Source organism: Girardinichthys multiradiatus, chromosome X, assembly GCF_021462225.1.
Source record: "Girardinichthys multiradiatus isolate DD_20200921_A chromosome X, DD_fGirMul_XY1, whole genome shotgun sequence".
In the NCBI taxonomy this organism is placed as follows: domain Eukaryota; kingdom Metazoa; phylum Chordata; class Actinopteri; order Cyprinodontiformes; family Goodeidae; genus Girardinichthys; species Girardinichthys multiradiatus.
The window spans coordinates 5,764,900-5,779,513 of NC_061817.1; positions in this window are offsets into that span (position 1 = coordinate 5,764,900).

The window sequence follows — 14,614 nt, forward strand, 5'->3', positions numbered from 1 at the left end:
ACCATATTGGTTCTTATGCAAATCCACATAATGGCGCATGGCACACTGTGTGAAGAGCACATGTCAGAGTAATATTTTCAAATCTTATTACTGCCAAGCACCAGTCAGTGACAGCAGTTATGCCACGATTTCAGTTATGGGCGAAGTTCTAATACTCAAGAACTATACCAACAGAAATTAGCTGGACTTAAAGCTGACTCAATATACAGGTCCTTCTCAAAATATTAGCATATTGTGATAAAGTTCATTATTTTCCATAATGTCATGATGAAAATTTAACATTCATATATTTAGATTCATTGCACACTAACTGAAATATTTCAGGTCTTTTATTGTCTTAATACGGATGATTGTGGCATACAGCTCATGAAACCCAAAATTCCTTTCTCACAAAATTAGCATATTCATCCGACCAATAAAAGAAAAGTGTTTTTAATACAAAAAACGTCAACCTTCAAATAATCATGTACAGTTATGCACTCAATACTTGGTCGGGAATCCTTTTGCAGAAATGACTGCTTCAATGCGGCGTGGCATGGAGGCAATCAGCTTGTGGCACTGCTGAGGTCTTATGGAGGCCCAGGATGCTTCGATAGCGGTCTTTAGCTCATCCAGAGTGTTGGGTCTTGAGTCTCTCAACGTTCTCTTCACAATATCCCACAGATTCTCTATGGGGTTCAGGTCAGGAGAGTTGGCAGGCCAATTGAGCACAGTGACACCATGGTCAGTAAACCATTTACCAGTGGCTTTGGCACTGTGAGCAGGTGCCAGGTCGTGCTGAAAAATGAAATCTTCATCTCCATAAAGCTTTTCAGCAGATGGAAGCATGAAGTGCTCCAAAATCTCCTGATAGCTAGCTGCATTGACCCTGCCCTTGATAAAACACAGTGGACCAACACCAGCAGCTGACACGGCACCCAGACCATCACTGACTGTGGGTACTTGATACTGGACATCTGGCATTTTGGCATTTCCTTCTCCCCAGTCTTCCTCCAGACTCTGGCACCTTGATTTCCGAATGACATGCAGAATTAGCTTTCATCCGAAATAAGTACTTTGGACCACTGAGCAACAGTCCAGTGCTGCTTCTCTGTAGCCCAGGTCAGGCGCTTCTGCCGCTGTTTCTGGTTCAAAAGTGGCTTGACCTAGGGAATGCGGCACCTGTAGCCCATTTCCTGCACACGCCTGTGCACGGTGGCTCTGGATGTTTCTACTCCAGACTCAGTCCACTGCTTCCGCAGGTCCCCCAAGGTCTGGAATCGGCCCTTCTCCACAATCTTCCTCAGGGTCCGGTCACCTCTTCTCGTTGTGCAGCGTTTTCTGCCACACTTTTTCCTTCCCACAGACTTCCCACTGAGGTGCCTTGATACAGCACTCTGGGAACAGCCTATTCGTTCAGAAATGTCTTTCTGTGTCTTACCCTCTTGCTTGAGGGTGTCAATAGTGGCCTTCTGGACAGCAGTCAGGTCGGCAGTCTTACCCATGATTGGGGTTTTGAGTGATGAACCAGGCTGGGAGTTTTAAAGGCCTCAGGAATCTTTTGCAGGTGTTTAGAGTTAACTCGTTGATTCAGATGATTAGGTTCATAGCTCGTTTAGAGACCCTTTTAATGATATGCTAATTTTGTGAGATAGGAATTTTGGGTTTTCATGATCTGTATGCCACAATCATCCGTATTAAGACAATAAAAGACCTGAAATATTTCAGTTAAGTGTGCAATGAATCTAAAATATATGAATGTTAAATTTTCATCATTACATTATGGAAAATAATGAACTTTATCACAATATGCTAATATTTTGAGAAGGACCTGTATACCATGACTTCATCAGCATAGGAGGTAATATGGTTTCAAAAAGAAGCAATTAGTGTGTCCAAATGTAATATCCATGTACAATCCAACATTCCAATGCCGATGGCAAAACCCTTGAAGCAGTAATACAGAATATTGCAGTTTAGAATGGAGGCACTGGGGACTGTGCAAACACATGTAGCTGGGTGTACACTTAGGTTTGTTTTAAGCATACTATCCAAGGACAATCCACCATCAAATGTGAGAGACCCAGGTAGAGAGAACGGAACCTAAAACAAAATCCTCTGGGTTAAGAGATAATGGGCTGGTGACCAGACCATGGCAGCTGGGACCATCTTAATATGGGCAAAGTGTTCAAACACAATCAGACAGATAAAACCCAACGCAAGCTAGCAGGTTAGTCCCTGGGTGATAACAGAAAAGTAATTTTTTCCATGTCTCTAATAACTAAAAAAAACATTTTCATGGTTTTCACTCAATCTTGTGCACCTCTATCCCTGCATTGGTGTAGGTTAGGATTCTAGATCCTTAGGCCAAATTACCACATGGACATTTGATAATTATCTTTACAATCAATTAATTTCCATAAACAATCATGTCTTGATCTTTTAACATTTAATTCAGCATGCAAAGAAATGCTAAAGACCGCCTTACATTATTTTAACAATTGAACAAACGTAATATTTATAACTTTAGAAATGTCACTAGGCATTTATGCTCTTATCAAAATAATAGAAAAAGGTTAAAACGTGTTAAGGTTGAATCTCTAAATGATTCAAACAAAGGGTTATTTGTCTTTGTAATGACTAAGTTAACGCCTATTTTTTTCTTTTCTTCATACTGTCCACTCATACTTCTCGATGAGAAGACAGGGGTCGGGAGAGCCCACTTGCCTGGACGGGACATTTTTCTCCGGATACACGATGGACTCCTGGCAGAAGTGGAGGATTGTGTGTCTGTCGATAATGTCAGTCGAGGATGTGGAAGATGTGTATATAATTGGATGTTTGATATCAGGATTTCTGCTTTTTGGAGTCAGCGGTTACCTGGCATATCGGGAAATTCGGAGAATGTCAGCAGCTGTTCTGGCCATTGTAAGGCTGCCTGGCATGTGTGATGGGATCTTCAGAGCGATCAACACTCAGACTGAGATGTTACGTGAGCTGAATCGCAGACTGGATGTGATCCTTATACAGGATCGCAAGCGGGTTGCGGTTCCTGGACACAGGGGTGAAATGATATAAATCTTGGAGAAAGTTGTTCGCTTGGATGTGGCAGAAAGACCAGGAATTTGTCTATTTGGATTCGCCTTCGAGAAGCACCAGTGAGACTCTCAAGGCTGACGGAAAATTAAGAGTCAGCCTAACCCAAATAATTATTGTTTTTCTGAATCTGGCTCCCCTGCGCGGCCTTGATGGCTGGCTATCTTCAACTTCTCCTGGAAGTTATGTAAACATGACGCTCCCCTCTGCCCCCTCCCTTCCCTGAGGACACCTGTGGACCTGCTCAGAACTTGGCCGGTTGATGTACATTCCAACGAACCATCAAGGACAATGGCCTCTGTGACAGTGCTTCATGGACTTACTTGCACACACTCACTTGCACACACACACATGCTCAAGATAAACATATGCACCCCTCACACCACCTTCACCGTTCCCAGCATGATGTTGTTTTGTAAATTTGTTTCTTCTTTGTGCTGAGGTTTTTTGCAATCTCAAACTGTATCCTGCTAAGGATAAAGTGTGAAATATGATTTTTTTCCCCTCTACTTACCTAATGTGGCCTCTTTTCTCATCTAGCAAGGGCAGCGCCTGTGAGCGGGCAGCAAAGCCTCGGTGACCCGTCCCCCCATTTGTCTTGTGTCATGATGTATGTTTGGATGGGTTGTACAGGAATTCTAATTTCCCCTCGGGGATCAATAAAGTATCTTTGAATTGAATTGAATTGAATATACAGGGGTTGGACAATGAAACTGAAACACCTGTCATTTTAGTGTGGGAGGTTTCATGGCTAAATTGGACCAGCCTAGTAGCCAGTCTTCATTGATTGCACATTGCACCAGTAAGAGCACAGTGTAAAGGTTCAATTAGCAGGGTAAGAGCACAGTTTTGCTCAAAATATTGAAATGCACACAACATTATGGGTGACATACCAGAGTTCAAAAGAGGACAAATTGTTGGTGCACGTCGTGCTGGCGCATCTGTGACCAAGACAGCAAGTCTTTGTGATGTATCAAGAGCCACGGTATCCAGGGTAATGTCAACATACCACCAAGAAGGACAAACCACATCCAACAGGATTAACTGTGGACGCAAGAGGAAGCTGTCTGAAATGGATGTTCAGATGCTAACCCGGATTGTATCCAAAAAACATAAAACCACAGCTGCCCAAATCACGGCAGCATTAAATGTGCACCTCAACTCTCCTGTTTCCACCAGAACTGTCCATCGGGAGCTCCACAGGGTCAATATACATGGCCGGGCTGCTATAGCCAAACCTTTGGTCACTCATGCCAATGCCAAACGTCGGTTTCAATGGTGCAAGGAGCGCAAATCTTGAACTGTGAAAAATTTATTGTTATCTGATGAGTCCACCTTTACTGTTTTCCCCACATCCGGGAGAGTTACGGTGTGGAGAAGCCCCAAAGAAGCGTACCACCCAGACTGTTGCATGCCCAGAGTGAAGCATGGGGGTGGATCAGTGATGGTTTGGGCTGCCATATCATGGCATTCCCTTGGCCCAATACTTGTGCTAGATGGGCACTGCCAAGGACTACCGAACCATTCTTGAGGACCATGTGCATCCAATGGTTCAAACATTGTATCCTGAAGGCAGTGCCGTGTATCAGGATGACAATGCACCAATACACACAGGAAGACTGGTGAAAGATTGGTTTGATGAACATGAAAGTGAATTTGAACATCTCCCATGGTCCAACGCATTATTAAAAACTGGAAGGATAGTGGGGACCCATCATCTTCGAGGAAGAAATGTGGCAGGAAAAAAATCCTGAATGATCGTAATCGACGATCCCTTAAATGTTTGATGAAATCAAATCAAAGAAAAACAACAGTAGAACTCCGGGCTATGTTTTAATAGTGAAAGTAAGAACATTTCCACACGCACAATGTGAAGGGAACTCAAGGGATTGGGACTGAACAGCTGTGTAGCCTTAAGAAAACCACTAATCAGTGAGGCTAACTGGAAAAAAGGCTTCAATTTGCTAGGGATCATAAAGATTGGACTCTGGAGCAATGGAAGAAGGTCATATGGTCTGATGAGTCCAGATTTACCCTGTTCCAGAGTGATGGGTAAGAAGAGGCAGGGTAAGAAGACAGGTAAGGTGATGCTCCCATCATGCCTTGTGCCTACTATACAAGCCTGTGGGGGCAGTGCTATGATTGCTGCAGTTGGTCAGGTCTGGGTTCAGCAACAGTATGTGTTCAAAGAATGAGGTCAGCTGACTACCTGAATATACTGAATGACCAGGTTATTCCATCAATGGATTATTTCTTCCCTGATGGCACGGGCATATTCCAAGATGACAATGCTAGGATTCGTCAGGCTCAAATTGTGAAAGAGTGGTCTTGGTGAAAAATGTATGCAGCACTGGGTGAAAAAATCTTGTGACATTGCAGAAGCTTATCGAAACATGCCACATTAAATGCGTGCCGTAATCAAAGCTAAAGGCGGTCCAACGAAATATTAGAGTGTGTGACCTTTTTTTTTGGTGGTGATTTTATTTTGGCCAGGCAGTGTCCTGTTGATAGTTTCTCCAAACCTGAACTGTGGATCTTTGGTGCTCCTCCTGAGTTACTATAGGTCTCTTGGTAATGCTCTCTTGGCCTCTCTGTCAGTTTAGGTGAAAGGGACTGTTGTCATATTGGTTCTTACGGATCTGACCCACATGCAGAAAAGCAATTCAGGAGACGAAGTTTTGCGGTAACGTGTTTATTTACAGTGAAGTGACGTGAGCAGGGAAACAGGAACCGGGAAACCAACTGCAAAACAAACAGGATGATTAGCAGGGTAAACTCAGGGTCTTGAACTAATGAATAAAGAGTTAGTCTTACAGGGTTAATGGAAAGATCCGCCAGAGGGTGAGAAGTGGAGAGACCAAGATGTTGTTTATCTGTGAAACTGATGAGGATGGAGTAACTGTGTGCCAAGAAGCACTGGCAATGAAAGGTTTAACTTGGGAAACATGAAATACAGGATGAATGCGTAAACTGGAAGGCAGATGCAGACGTAGAGCTGAGGGACTGATGACAGAGTCAATAGTGTAAGGGCCAATGAAACGAGGGGACAGTTTTTTGGACATAGCTTTCAGTGGAATGTCTCTTGAGGACAACAAACCTTTTGGACAGAATGGTATGTAGGCGCAAGCCGCCGTCTGCGGTCTGCGTATTTCTTGTTCTAGTCTGTTGTACGAAGAAGTGCTCAGGTTGCATCTTCCCAGATCCATTTGCAACGGCGTATGTGGTGCCGAACAGATGCTACACCTATATCTTTTTCATCAGCAGGAAACAGAGGAGGTTGATAGCCCAGGGAAATCTCACAAGGTGAGAGGCCTGTTGCGGATGAGATTTGTGAATTTATAGCATATTCTACCCAGGGAAGAAAAATACACCAGTCCAGAGGTTCGGCTGTGGTCATGCATCTGAGAATGGACTCCATCTGTTGGTTCATGCGTTCAGTCTGTCCCTTTGATTGGGGATGATAACCTGAAGTCAGGGAAGCTTTGGCTCCAATGGCTAAACAAAAGTATTTCCAAACACGCAAGATAAATTGAGGACCACGGTCTGACACAATGTCCTGAGGTATGCCATGGAGGCGAAAAACATGTTGAACCAACAGCTGGGCAGTACAAAAAGCAGAAGGAAGTTTCTTTAATGGTACTAAATGGCATGACTTGGAAAAACGATCAACAATAGTGAGAATGACAGTATTTCCCTTAGATATGGGTAAACCTGTGACAAAATCCAGAGCGATGTGAGACCAAGGGCGTTTCGGAGTACTCAGTGGCTGAAGTAGGCCATAGGAAGGTTGGTTGCACGATTTCTGTCTGGCACAAACCGAACAAGCCTATACATACTCAGTGACGTCTTTATGAACATATGGCCACCAAAACCGTCTAGAAATGAGTGCTACAGTTCTGCTAACTCCTGGGTGACCTGAGAATTTGGCGGTGTGAAACCAGCGAATTAGCCTAAACCTAACAGAGGTAGGTACATACTTCTTATTAGGAGGACCTGTACCAGGGTCCGGTTTGTTTCTTAGGGCATTGTCTACAAGGTTCTCTATCTCCCAAACCAGAGCTCCAAAAATCCAATGGGACGGTACAATGGGTTCGGTCTCCTTCTCAGTAGAATCTGGTGAATGAAGCCGGGAAAGAGCATCCGGCTTGATATTCTTGGAGCCTGGTCTGTAAGAAATGGAGAGATCAAAGCGTGAGAAAAACAATGACCAACGTGATTGGCGGGGGTTCAGTCTCTTTGCTGTTTGCAAGTAGGCCAGATTTTTGTGATCGGTCCATACTAAAATGGGATGCTTGGCCCCCTCCAGCCAATGTCTCCACTCTTCAAGGGCTAGCTTTATAGCCAGCAACTCCCTGTCCCCCACGTCATAATTTCTTTCAGGCTTAGTGAGACGTCGGGAGAAAAAGGCACATGGGTGGAGTTTTCCATCTGTAGCCTACTGCTGAGATAGTATGGCTCCAACACCCGTATCTGAGGTGTCTACCTCTAAAATAAATTGTCTGGAAAACTCGGGATGAACTAGAATGGGTGCTTGAGAAAAACTCTCCTTTAATGTCTGAAAAGCCTCATCTGCTTCGGGTGTCCAGAAAAACACGATCTTTGTGGAATTCAAGGCAGTGAGTGGTGCAACGATCAAGCTAAAGTTCTTTATGAATCATCGATAAAAGTTTGCAAATCCCAGAAACCGTTGTAACTGCTTGCGAGAGTCAGGAACAGGCCACTCTAGCACTGCCTTGATCTTCTCTGGATCTGAGCGAACCTGTCCACCCTCCAGGATGTAACCCAAAAATGTAATTGAGGTCTGATGGAATTCACATTTTTCGGGCTTCACAAACAGTCTATTCTCCAAAAGTCTTTGTAAAACATGACGGACATGACGGGTATGTTCTTTAATGTCTTTTGAGTAGATCAGGATGTCATCCAGGTATACAAAAACAAAAACATTCAAAAAATCCCTAAGTGTGTCGTTGATGAAGGACTGAAAAACTGCAGGTGCATTACTTAATCCAAACGGCATGACCAGATATTCAAAATTGCCCAACGGGGTCTTGAAAGCGGTCTTCCACTCATCCCCCTGACGGATCCTAACTAAGTGCTATGCATTACGGAGATCTAACTTTGAAAAAATGGTGGAACCATGAACTGGTTCAAAGGCCCAGGACAAAAGAGGAAGAGGATATTTGTTTTTAACTGTTATTTGGTTTAACCCTCTATAGTCTATACATGGGCATAGTGAGCCATCTTTCTTTCCTACAAAGAATAAACCAGCTCCGAGTGAAGATGAAGAGGGGCGGATTAATCCTGTCACCAGAGACTCGTTAATATAGTCCTCCATTACTTTTCTTTCCGGTCCTGAGATGTGATAAAGCCTACTGGAAGGCAGGGGGGCACCGGGATACAAATCTTTCAAACCAAGAATAAACGAGATCTTGACTGAATCATGAGGAAAGGATTGTGGGGAACGATTGAATACTAAAGTTCATTGTAAAAGAAAACCCCTACAATCTTCCTTTTCACCAGAGAACTTCTCAGGATTCGGGGAAGTGACAATACGTGAATGCAGAAGTTGCTGGGAAACCTGTGAGGCTGAGGCGCCCTCTACTGCCGGGGAGGGGAAATTACTCAGGGTGTGCTGAAACAAGGTGGCCAGTTGTTCGATCTGCTGATTGGTCTGCTTTTGCTGTTCAAACAGAGAACGGAGGGAAGAGTCATGAGTTATGGTGGTGTTGTTCTGATAAGAGTTCTCCTGAATGCTTCTGCTGGGTCTGGTTGGCCAGAGTGTTCTGTCATATTGGTTCTTACAGATCTGACCCACATGCAGAAAAGCAATTCAGGAGACAAAGTTTTGCGGTATCGTGTTTATTTACAGTGAAGTGACGAGAGCAGGGAAACAGGAACCGGGAAACCAACTGCAAAACAAACAGGATGATGAGCAGGGTAAACTCAGGGTCTTGAACTAATGAATAAAGAGTTAGTCTTACAGGGTTAATGGAAAGATCCGCCAGAGGGTGAGAAGTGGAGAGACCAGGATGTTGTTTATCTGTGAGACTGATGAGGATGGAGTAACTGTGTGCTAGAATGATTAATGGGTCCAGGTCTTCAGATGTAGGCGCGGTGGAAAAGGAGGAGGAGGGTGGACGAGGTTCTTAAATGGTCTGCAAGGAGTGAGGAATTCAGGAGGCTGCCAACCAGCGAGGTCCAAGAGGTTTGGGTCTTTGTTCATGGAGTTTAATGGCTTCCTTCTGGAAGAGGTAAATCCAGGCAGAGTTCCACACAAAAGGCAAGGTCAGGTTCAGGTAATCCTGCAAAGGAGCAAAAATCCAAACTTACTTGAAGTCAAGGCAAGGAACAAGACAATGTAATGTGGCTAAAGCTGTACCACTAAGGGACAACACTCTGGCAGTGAGTTGCTGGCAGCCTCCTCCTAATATACTCCTCAGCAGGTAATCAAGGGAATGATGAACACCTGTCACCTCTCCTCCGGGTTCCACACCATCTAGGGGCTAAGCAAAGTAACAGCACCAAAACAACAGACAAAAACCCAGATCCTGACAACTGTAGGTTTGCCACTGTGCCATACTCTTTCCATATTCAGCTGATGGACTGAACACTGCTCTGTGAGATGTTCAAAGCCTAAAATATTTATTTTATTGGCTGACCCTGTTATAATCCTTGGGCTTTGGTTTTGACTTGTGTTTTGATCATATCTGAGTTCATTATTAATGTTTAAAAGGTCTTGTTTTAGATAGTTGTTGCCAAATTACTTCATTCCTTTGTGTTTAGCTTATTAGTTTATTCATGTGTTCTGTTCTTTGTGCATTTGGATTTGTTTCTCTTTGACCAGTGTTTATGGGGTGCCACCAGGGACATATATCACAATTAACTTCCATATACACATATGAAATTAAACTCTTCCACATACTATACTAAAAACCTTGCACAAACACTAGGGAAAAGCTCTCACATAAACTAGTAAAAACTTTTACCTCTTATATAACCTACTCAAAAGCTCTTATACAAAGTAGTGACAACTCTTCATATAAACTGGTGAAAAGCACTCATACATACTAGTGAAAAGTGTTCATACACACTACTGAAAATTTTTCATACAAACTAGTGAAAAGCGTTCATACACACTACTGAAAAGCTTTCATACAAACTAGTAAAAAGATTTCATACATACTGGTGAAAAGCTTTCATACATACTAGTAAAAAGCGTTCATACAAACTAGTAAAAAGCGTTCATACATACTGGTGAAAAGCTTTCATACATACTAGTAAAAAGCGTTCATACATACTAGTAAAAAGCGTTCATACACACAACTGAAAAGCTTTCATACAAATTAGTAAAAAGCGTTCATACACACAACTGAAAAGCTTTCATACATACTAGTAAAAAGCGTTCATACATACTGGTGAAAAGCTTTCATACATACTAGTAAAAAGCGTTCATACATACTGGTGAAAAGCGTTCATACATACTGGTGAAAAGCTTTCATACAGGTCCTTCTCAAAATATTAGCATATTGTGATAAAGTTCATTATTTTCCATAATGTCATGATGAAAATTTAACATTCATATATTTTAGATTCATTGCACATTAACTGAAATATTTCAGGTCTTTTATTGTCTTAATACGGATGATTTTGGCATAGAGCTCATGAAAACCCAAAATTCCTATCTCACAAAATTAGCATATTTCATCCGACCAATAAAAGAAAAGTGTTTTTAATACAAAAAATGTCAACCTTCAAATAATCATATACAGTTATGCACTCAATACTTGGTCGGGAATCCTTTTGCAGAAATGACTGCTTCAATGCGGCGTGGCATGGAGGCAATCAGCCTGTGGCACTGCTGAGGTCTTATGGAGGCCCAGGATGCTTCGATAGCGGCCTTTAGCTCATCCAGAGTGTTGGGTCTTGAGTCTCTCAACGTTCTCTTCACAATATCCCACAGATTCTCTATGGGGTTCAGGTCAGGAGAGTTGGCAGGCCAATTGAGCACAGTGACACCATGGTCAGTAAACCATTTACCAGTGGCTTTGGCACTGTGAGCAGGTGCCAGGTTGTGCTGAAAAATGAAATCTTAATCTCCATAAAGCTTTTCAGCAGATGGAAGCATGAAGTGCTCCAAAATCTCCTGATAGCTAGCTGCATTGACCCTGCCCTTGATAAAACACAGTGGACCAACACCAGCAGCTGACACGGCACCCCAGACCATCACTGACTGTGGGTACTTGACACTGGACTTCTGGCATTTTGGCATTTCCTTCTCCCCAGTCTTCCTCCAGACTCTGGCAATTTGATTTCCGAATGACATGCAGAATTTGCTTTCATCCGAAAAAAGTACTTTGGACCACTGAGCAACAGTCCAGTGCTGCTTCTCTGTAGCCCAGGTCAGGCGCTTCTGCCGCTGTTTCTGGTTCAAAAGTGGCTTGACCTGGGGAATGCGGCACCTGTAGCCCATTTCCTGCACACGCCTGTGCACGGTGGCTCTGGATGTTTCTACTCCAGACTCAGTCCACTGCTTCCGCAGGTCCCCCAAGGTCTGGAATCGGCCCTTCTCCACAATCTTCCTCAGGGTCCGGTCACCTCTTCTCGTTGTGCAGCGTTTTCTGCCACACTTTTTCCTTCCCACAGACTTCCCACTGAGGTGCCTTGATACAGCACTCTGGGAACAGCCTATTCGTTCAGAAATTTCTTTCTGTGTCTTACCCTCTTGCTTGAGGGTGTCAATAGTGGCCTTCTGGACAGCAGTCAGGTCGGCAGTCTTACCCATGATTGGGGTTTTGAGTGATGAACCAGGCTGGGAGTTTTAAAGGCCTCAGGAATCTTTTGCAGGTGTTTAGAGTTAACTCGTTGATTCAGATGATTAGGTTCATAGCTCATTTAGAGACCCTTTTAATAATATGCTAATTTTGTGAGATAGGAATTTTGGGTTTTCATGAGCTGTATGCCAAAATCATCCGTATTAAGACAATAAAAGACCTGAAATATTTCAGTTAATGTGCAATGAATCTAAAATATATGAATGTTAAATTTTCATCATGACATTATGGAAAATAATGAACTTTATCGCAATATGCTAATATTTTGAGAAGGACCTGTACATACTAGTAAAAAGCGTTCATACAAACTAGTAAAAAGCATTCATACAACCTAGTGAAAAGCTTTCATACATACTGGTGAAAAGCTTTCATACATACTAGTAAAAAGCGTTCATACATACTGGTGAAAAGCGTTCATACATACTGGTGAAAAGCTTTCATACATACTAGTAAAAAGCGTTCATACATACTAGTAAAAAGCGTTCATACATACTGGTGAAAAGCGTTCATACAAACTAGTGAAAAGCTTTCATACATACTAGTAAAAAGCGTTCATACATACTGGTGAAAAGCGTTCATACATACTGGTGAAAAGCGTTCATACAAACTAGTGAAAAGCTTTCATATATATTACTGAAATGTTTTCTAATTTCAGTGGAAACGGAAGGCATTTCAGTAGAAAAGGAAGTTGTTCAAGTAGCAAAGGAGAGACGAAGGGCTGTGTTCTTCTATGGCGGCATTTGCGGGCCGATTACGTCACTACGATGCAACAAACGCTGTTCAAATTCAAAGGCTCCTCCAAAAGGAGCCAACAAATGCGACCTACTTTTCACCAGATATGAATGATGGGTCCAGTTTATTCTTCGTAGCCCACCCTATCCCATGATTCATTGCGGATCAAAGCAGATTGTTGAAACGGATAAAGTAATGGCAGAGGAGAGAGAAAAAATCTGAATAAAGTTGGATATATTACGCTTTAAGTGGAACATAAATACCTTTTACAATGCTTTAATGGAGAATGTAGTTGTGTAAACCTGAAACTTCTGCTCCATTTACCAAGATATTGCTTGATTGCAAAGGTGCTGCGACGTATTCAGAAATGTTCGCACCCGCTGCGCTAACAGCAGGCCCGCCTCACCAGCTGTGAGCTGACCGGGCGGCTGAGGCTCGCTATACCGGGGGAGAACGCCTGACTCCCGGCACATCAATGAGTGAAAGTTAAATACAGATATAATTCTGTCAGATGATATTTAACGGTTAATATTTGGTCTTTTTATATTTTATTGTCATTATTATTTATTATTAAGATAAGATAAGACTGACTTTATTGATGTCACAATGCAGAAATTAACTTGTTACAGCAGCTTTTAGTAACACACAGGTAGGGTGCAGACAGTTATGAAAAAGGTTCAAAGAATAAGCAAGGTAAATAAGCAAAGTAAATGTGCAAAAACAGGTATTAACAATAGAATGAGACGAAAACCACAACCACTAATGTACAGTGCCTTGCGAAAGTATTCGGCCCCCTTGAACTTTTCAGCCTTTTGCCACATTTCAGGCTTCAGACATAAAGATATAAAATTCCAATTTTTTGTGAAGAATCAACAATAAGTGGGACATAATTGTGAAGTGGAATGAAATTTATTGGACGTGTCAAACTTGTTTAACAAATAAAAAACTGAAAAGTGGGGCGTGCAATATTATTCAGCCCCTTTACTTTCAGTGCAGCAAACTCACTCCAGAAGTTCAGTTAGGATCTCTGAATGATCCAATGTTGTCCCAAATGGCTGATGATAAATAGAATCCACCTGTGTGTGATCAAGTCTCTGTATAAATGCACCTGCTCTGTGATAGTCTCAGGGTTCTGTTCAAAGCGCAGAGAGCATCATGAAGACCAAGGAACACACCAGACAGGTCTAAGATACTGTTGTGGAGAAGTTTAAAGCCGGATTTGGATACAAAAAGATTTCCCAAGCTTTAAACATCCCAAGGAGCACTGTGCAAGCAATCATATTGAAATGGAAGGAGTATCAGACCACTGCAAATCTACCAAGACCTGGCTGTCCCTCTAAACTTTCATCTCAAACAAGGAGAAGACTGATCAGAGATGCAGCCAAGAGGCCCATGATCACTCTGGATGAACTGCAGAGATCTACAGCTGAGGTGGGAGAGTCTGTCCATAGGACAACAATCAGTCGTACACTGCACAAATCTGACCTTTATGGAAGAGTGGCAAGAAGAAAGTCATTTCTCAAAGATATCCATAAAAAGTCTCGTTTAAAGTTTGCCTCAAGCCACCTGGAAGACGCACCAAACATGTGGAAGAAGGTACTCTGGTCAGATGAAACCAAAATCGAACTGTTTGGCCACAATGCAAAACGATAGGTTTGGCGTAAAAGCAACACAGCTCATCACCCTGAACACACCATCCCCACTGTTAAACATGGTGGTGGCAGCATCATGGTTTGGGCCTGCTTTTCGTCAGCAGGGACAGGGAAGGTGGTCAAAATTGATGGGAAGATGGATGGGGCCAAATACAGGACCATTCTGGAAGACAACCTGTTGGAGTCTGCAAGAGACCTGAGACCGGGACGGAGATTTATCTTCCAACAAGACAATGATCCAAAACATAAAGCCAAGTCTACAATGGAATGGTTCACAAATAAACGTATCCAGGTGTTGGAATGGCCAAGTCAAAGTCCAGACCT